The sequence below is a fragment of the Chiroxiphia lanceolata genome, chromosome 17, assembly GCF_009829145.1.
Source record: "Chiroxiphia lanceolata isolate bChiLan1 chromosome 17, bChiLan1.pri, whole genome shotgun sequence".
Lineage (NCBI taxonomy): Eukaryota > Metazoa > Chordata > Aves > Passeriformes > Pipridae > Chiroxiphia > Chiroxiphia lanceolata.
This window is the reverse complement of record NC_045653.1, coordinates 566613-574613: the sequence shown is the minus strand read 5'-3', so window position 1 is coordinate 574613 and position 8001 is coordinate 566613.

Below are 8001 nucleotides of genomic sequence, written 5' to 3'. Positions count from 1 at the left end.
TCATTCAAGTTAATTTATCTGTGCAGGCACCTCTAAATAGAAAGCCAGAAATGCTGATTCTTTTTCTTTGCAGCTGTTAACAATGTTCTCTTGAGTTTTCGGATCAGAAATGCTTTTTTTTCCAACGCTGATTGCTCTCCTAGTGACAGTTCTTATCCAAAGGAATTAACAGCTGTTGCCTGCTTTGTTGAATAATTGACATACAGTTCTGTGGCAAAAGCTGCACTGCTCTGAGATGCTGATTTTGCCAGTCTGGGCTATGCCATGTGCTTTCCAGCACCATCTGATGCAGCCCTGGGAAGACTGAGATAATCTCCAACAGCAGCAGGAATCGGATGTGAAATCATGCGACTACAGTTGTTCTGTGTTTAATTGAAGTGCAAAGCCAACTGAAGAGAAAGGTCAAAGAATAATTCATGACAAATGCAAATATTCTTTCTGGAGCATAGGTTTACTCCAGTGTTTTTCCAGGAGGAGATCCTGGGGCTGGCAGCAGAGAGAAGTTCCTCACGTATTCAACCCCCTCAAAGCATCAAATGTGTAAGGCAAATATGAGAGGGTTCAGTGCCAGTGTCTGCTTATCTGTCTACAGACTGACACTGGTTTGGGGGGTCAGAGCTGGCCTTTAAGGAGTTGCAGTAAGCACACGCACACACTGTGGTGCTGCCTTTTGTCTGGCAGGAACTTCTGGAGCCACTTTCAGCCAAATGAAACACGGAAGCAGATCTTTAAAATCCTCAGAGTTCCTACAAGCCTCGTGAAAATCAGGGAAAGGTTAAAGAGACCTAAACTGGGGTGGGTTTTGAACAGGCAGTAGTTTGAGATCTGGCAGCGTGTGCTGTGCAATGCTGGGTACTCCAAGTCAGGCAGCACAGTCGGCTGCTTTCTGAGCAGCAGTGAAGGGGCAGGGAGGGACGATAACAGAACAGAGAAGAGGTCTCAGAGCTATCAGAGAATGATACTGAGCTGAACAGAGACTCCCATCAGCAAGCTGGAAGGATACAAACCAGAAAACTCTGAGGAAACTTTGGCTTGCTTGGTTCATGCAGTATTTTACTTTTTTTTCTCAGGGGCATAAATCTGATCTCCTGTGTCCTGGTGTTTACCCTAAACCGATGGTAGTTTTTGCAGCACTGGGGGTTTTACCTGCTGTCCTTTCTTCCTGAAATTCCATGGCTCTGCAAGTGATCTGGTAGGACCATGCACAGAGGGCTTAATGTACTGAGGTCTGGGAGCAGTTTAACCAGCTGCAGTTTGAGTACCTCCTGCTGTGGTACCACCAGCAGTACAACAGAGGGGCGCTGACGTGGTTCTTGGTCTACACAGGGAGCAGCAAATGCAGCTCTGACGGGACCTTCACACTGCCTGCCTTGCAGCCTCCAGCCTTTGTTGCCTAACAAAAAAGTACAGATCTAATGGAGCCAGAAAGGCGGTTGGGAGCTGGTGCTGGAAGCTCCTGCACTTCACTGATTGCGTTGCCTCTGTGGGGGACCCACGCTGATCATTTAGGTGATGAATACAACCTGAGAATGTTGCATCACAGAATTTCATGAAACACTCTGTTTAAGGCTGAGCCAATTCAGGGATGATTCATCTTTGTTCCTGCAAACAGATGCTGGTTTGGGCACTTTTTGTGTGCCCTGCTGGAATTATGCAATAGTGATATTTTTTTGGGTAAACAAGCCACTCCCTTGCTAGCTTCATTGTACAAAATAGTTGTTCTGATTCCTGAGGCACTCTACAGTCCTTCCTTGCAGCTCTTCCAATCTAATGCAGTCTTTTTACATGTGGGAGACCACAACTGTGTGTATTATTCTGAGATCTCATCAGGGCCCCATGCAATGGCTTACATAGCTCAGAGATGCTTCCTATTTCTGTGGGATCTATCCCACCTCATCCCCATGTCCCAGAGGGATAATTTTATAATTTTCACCCACCATTTATTTTGGCCAAGCTGTCATGATTTGTTTCCTTACAGACAACCTCTTCAGTGCTACACTGTGTTCTCCTCTTCTACAGACCTTGCACAGCAGTATTTGCAACGTAGTTATTGCAAGTCCTCACTGGTTTTGGTTTTCCTGTGAAGTCCACATTTACATAATCTATCTCACATCCTGGGGTCCTTTATTTATAAATACTAGAGTTGCTTTTTCCTCTTCTTTTCCAAGTTGTCTTCTGTTGGAGTTTATTGGCTAGAACACCCGCCAGCTTTTGGTTTTGCCAATGAAAAAATTCATATGACTTTAATTTGTATGGGCTACATGAGTTCTCATTACTTCTTTTCTTCAGCATTCACGGGTAAAAGCTGCTGTTAAATTGAAGGGTATTGCTGTTTTTATAAATCGCTGGGAGAAAGGTGCTTGCCTTTTATTTACTAACTTGGAAAACAAAAGATTTTCCTAGCAGTGCTGTAGGTATCTTTCTGCTGCTGACTGACAGAAGACAGCATGAGGTTTGTGGTCTTCTATGGAGGTTAGCAGTGGTCTGGATCAAAAATGGAGCCTTAGTGATCAGCTTTTCTTCTTTAACTTCAGAGAGAGGAGAAAATAAACTGCACTTCAGATTTCTCTGAGTGGCTTCATGTGCCAGGAACTTCCTTTACATGAAAGACAAATTTCTTTGTAAGAAAGGAAAACAGCTTTTCTCAGCCCTTAGAAAGATTGTATTTCTGCTTTGAACATTTTCGAGAGTGAGTTTTAAATGGCAATGTTAAAAAAAATAGCCAAAGAGGAAAACTTTAATTTCTGCCACCTAACTTAGCTAACTAATCATCTAGTGGAAGCTCATCATCTACACGAGGGAGAGATGGGCTTGTCCAGAGAGCTAAAAACTGACTTCAGACATCCCTCCTAGGTGGGGAAGGGATGAACTGATGACATGAGCTGAACACCAAAGCTCTAGACAGCTGAAGTTAGGCAAGAGGAATCAAAAAGGTCTGACAAACAGCACTGATCAGCTTTTGGGCATTGTCTAAACTACTCTCCTTGACAGCAGCATCTTAAAAATGGGCTGTCCCATCAGCTGGCGTGGGCTTTGCTGTCATTCCACTTGGCCTACTCAGGGCTGCACCCCCTGGGTGTGTGATCAGCTCCCAGTAATAACATCATGATGGACCTGGCACCCTTCTGCCGGGCAGGTCCCTGTGAAAATCCTGTGCTGGGTTGCAGTGATGGTTATTCATATCAGATTTGTAAAGGTTTGTGGATCTGGTTGTTGGTTTCACCTCTCACCCTGAGAGTATCTGCCTGACAGAGTGATCTGTTTTGCACCTTTCTTGGCAAGGCTGAGGGCAGACCAGAGGGTAAATATAGTCTTGCAGACCACTGGTCTTTTTTAATATGATGAGAAGCACTTCAGATGAGCTGAGTTCACAGGTCCCTGGTTTAACAGGTCAGTATTTCAGCAGGACTTTATTTTCCCATAGAATTACTCAACTGGAAGGTTTGAGAACAATCTTTGATGCCCACTGGCCGAGCAGCCAAGTACAGTCTGTAACAGCCTGCATTGTGATTGGTCACATGTCCTGCGCTTATCAGGGCCACAGACCCATTGCAGAGCCCCCCTGCCGTGTCAGGGTGTCCACCAGCTGGGCTAGAGGGAAGGAGAAGAGAAAGGAGGAGCGGAGGGACCATACGGGATGTGTGCACTGCCAAGCTGACAATACACATTTCCAAACCAACATAATTTGCTTCATTTGCAAGGGACTCAGTGAAAGAATTGAAGCCAACAGGGGGTGATGGATGGAAAAGCAATTGTTAAAACTAGATGTCTTTTTCCTTTGCTTTGTTCACTCGACATGAGGAATGGGAATAGGCAGATTAGGGAACTCAGAGAACGCGCTGTCCACCTGGAAGCTTGTCAGCTTTTCCCAGTCAAATCTAACCCAACTTGTTTACCTCCATCAGGAATCTGCTGTGCAATCAGATGGGAAAGAAGTGAAAAGGGGTCTATCTGTGCATTACCAAGACTTCGCAAACTAGTGCTTGCCCAGGTCTCTCCCCTCCACCTTCCTCTGTATTTCTGTTCTCTTCTCACATGATCATTTCCAGGTGCATTGCCGGTTGCAGGATCAGGGTCATTTTCCGTGCCAGACCTGTGCCATAGTATCTAGTTCACCTCTTCCAACTGCAGCAATATGCTGGAGCACAAGCATCCCCACTGCAGTGGGGAATTCCAGGTGGGGTGTTTGCTGCTGGCAGCAAGGTTTGAATGAATTATTTGTAGTTGTTCTGTCTCCTTTCAGCTTTGGGAACAGTCCAGCCAGAAGGAGATCGTTAAGTGTTGGGAAAGAGAATGCAAGTGTCTCAAGTTTGGCCATTTGCTGCAGTGGGTTGTCTGCAACATTCAGCAGTGAGGCTGGTGGCTTATACCAGTGACCCTGGAGCTCTGCCTTCCTGGAGAGCAATGTTTCCATGGGAAGCTGCCTGACAGCCATGCACTTCAGCAGTGGCCTGTCACAGAGCAGGGGACAGCGTGTGAGCCCTTACAGCCGTTGCAGTGTGGTGGAGGGAGTCCAGAGCAGCTGGCTCCCTGCTCCCGGGCTGTGTGTCTGGAGCAGCGTCACATCCTCTGCTTTATGCAGAGCCATCCCCGACAGGGATCTGCTGGAGATACAGTCTGTGTGACTGCTGCTCCAGACATCGCGTGGGGAGGAAGCGCAGGCATTCAAACAGTTACATTTGCACAGACGTTCCAGGAAATCAAGGTTTGATTTTTTCTTTACCGGTGTAAAAGTGCTGACCCCACTAACCTCACCTCGTTGGTCTCCCTCAGCTAGGAAAAATCCCGCTATGCAGGGGCCCATTTTACATAGCACCTTTCAAATCCTTCACTTAGCCTCAATCATGAAGCCTAGAGGCAGGGAACAGGTAAACCAGAGCTCCTAAATCAGCACTGCTCCTAAAGCACCACTGAACCAGGTGGTTCAGGAAAAAAAAGATGGATACTTCTCTAGTGGGGAATTTCAGTGGGCAAAAGTATCACGTTTTCAAGACATTCACACTATCCAGGCTGAGGAGGATAGTTAGCAGAGAGAAACCCAGCTGTGAATGGAATTATTTGTCTCCCCTTCTTTGCATGGAGCCACCGACAAAAAAGTTAATAAGAATGGTGTGAAGCTTTTCCATTGCCAGCTGCCCACCGGTTCCTGGTGTCAGGAGGATCAGAACCACATAGCCACCTTCACTGATTAGTCCTTCAAAGACTGAAGAGGCTCAGGCTCTGCAAATTTTTGGACTGCAGACAAAAATAAAAGCAACTTAAATGTTGTGCTCTAGTCTTTACAAAGCTGTACTTGGAACAAGGCTTTGTTAATATGTCATTGCCATAATAACTACCTGGAGCTTAGACCAACTGGAGCACTTCATATAGAGGGATTACTGCAAACACAACTGCCACATGTCATCAGGAGCTTGAAATCCAGAGTGAATCTAGCCAAGGACAGCTCAAAACCTTTTTTTCAAGATTTAGGGCAAATTCTGGCTAGAATGGCCCATTCAGAAAGGAACAAAGAGCTGAGCTGCCGCAAGATACCCAATATCTTGTCCTTTAAAAAAAAAATCAAAAAAGAAGGAATATTTATAAAGGAATAAAAGGAGTGTGACAGCTGTGGATGACTATGGAAGCCAGCAAAGAGGGTGCTGGAAAAGCTTTCAACGAAGGGAAGGGGCAGTGCACTCCCTGTCCCTTTTCCATCTCCAGAGTCCCTCGCTCCCAGAGCCAGAAGCAGTGCAGTGACTGAGCTTGATTAGAAAGTGATTTCTCAAGAGCTCTCTGGGGATCACAAATTTTATTATTAACTGTCACTTCAGCATTTTTTTAGGTTGCTGCTCTAATTGTTGTATCTAGATAAGCCCTGAAGCTGTTAATGCTTTCCCAGACAACGGGATCACATGACATTGGTTGCATCCTGGTGGCAGATTAACCTGCCTAATGAAACTAATCAAACATGTTGCTATCGATTCCCTCCCCTCTCCCTGCTGAGGGCAAACACTTTGTCTTTGCTCTGCTAAGTACATTTAGCACTTTGACTCCTGCATATCTGTGATTACAGTGTATCAAAGAGCCTAATAGCAATTCTAATGTGGCAACGAAAGTACAGCCAGATCTGCAGTATTGTGGACAATTTTTTTCCAACTGAACAGCTTTGTGCATCTTTTAGATTCACCAGTTTATAGCAAACATGTAAGTTTTGTTCCAATCAAGTAGAATATTGGCTTTCAAGACTTTTATACCAAAAGGTTGGGTTAGGTACAGTATCCCAAGGACACAGGCTGAGCATTCACAGCCTGCAGCTCCATTTCCTTCCTCCTTTTCAAGTAAAAGAAAACCACACAGGTCTGTGACAGCTGGAGAAGGAGAGACTGGAGAGGCAAAGTGGGTTCTGAACAGCAGCCCTGTAAATCACACTCTCTTTCATTGCCACATTTTCCTCTGTGGGAGACCAGTGGGAGCCAGATCTGTGAATTCTGCTTGGGTTCCCCAGCTCTGCGCTGTCCCAGCCAAGGAGGAGCTGCTGGGGACAGCCAGACAGGGAAAGTGGAGAAAGACAAAGCATGGCTTCCTCAGGCAGATTTCCTGCAGGGCACCCCTGGTCACTCACTGCCTCTGGGAGCAGGGCCGGGCACTGTGCCTTCCTGGGAACCTCCCGCGCCCCAGGCCTGGCACAGCTCTCGCTGGCAGGCACTGGTGCTAGCACACTCTGTTGTTCTGACACACGTGGCTCCTTCCTTTTGCTTCAGCCTTTGCTGATAGCAGGATAAAGCCACAGGATTGTGTGATGGATGCTCCCTCTCCCTGTATGGTCATGCAGGAGTGTCGGTGTGTTTTAAGAACAAAAAGCTGACCTTTGGCTGGCGGCTGCTGAACTGTACCATGCCTTTGTGTGCTGCGGGGACTGCTAGAGCAGAGAGTTTTTCTCAAACATGTAATTAGATTTCTTAGTTTTTAAGGCCAGTGTGTGTTTTCAGGCAAGAGCCAGATGCAGAGAAGCCCTATGAGCATTTCTGAGTAACAAATCCCCACCCTGCACTCCTTCCCTGCTCATGCAGTGTTCCTGGGCTGAAATTCCCTCAGGCTCAGGGTCCAGCTTGCACACCAAAGTGTCCAGTGGAGGGGACCTCTACCCCCCCAGCCAACTGGGCCCTTGGCCACAGGAGGGATTTGTGCAGAGGGATGTATTGGTCCTGTAGCGCACTTGAGCAGCCTTTTGCAGCTGCTGAGCATTCCTGGAACATCAGGTCCTCCTGCAGACCTGTCTTTTCCTGGCATCAGCCTCTTTTGCCTGGTCCAACCTCAGGGCACTGCAGTGGAGGTGCCTGAGGGTTTGTTCTTTTTCCTTATCTTTCGCCAGGAACATGTAAAAAAGTTGTGTGGTGTTGTACGGTGCTATGCACTGCGGGTGGCACAGGTTTCCTGCTGTGTGGGCTCTGGCAGCCACTGGAGGCGGCTGGAGGGCCATAGGAAATGAGGGCCAGAGCCTGTGGGCTCTCATGGGTCAAATCTTGCCAATCTTCTTCTCCTGTAAAACCTTAGTGATACTTTAAACCACTGAAGTATGAATTTTGATTCTGTATTCCTTGGAAATAAAGGCAGCAGGAATATAGAATCCACCTCATGAGCAGCTTTAGTGATAGTGAACATATTTCTTGGTTTAAAGTAATGGAATTGCATGTTCATCCTGTGGCACGTTCTCTGTCCGTCCCTGCTGTGTACCAGAAGGCAGCAGTGCTGCTCTTAGAGCAGGAACCAGTGCTGACTTGGAAAGCTGGTGCTAAGCTGGAAGCAGTGTCTGGATCAATATTTTTCCAGCTAATCCTCAGAAGGGATGGGAGGGAATGGACTAAATGATGAGATAAAAGATTTAAAGTCAGGTGAGCGGCAATCTCCCCCCCAAAACATCAACCAAACTTGTGGAAAGCTTGATCCTGGTCCAAACCAATGCAGCAAAGCCAAGACCAGCTCCAGGAAGTGCAGGCTTGTCACTTCCATCATTTGGTGACC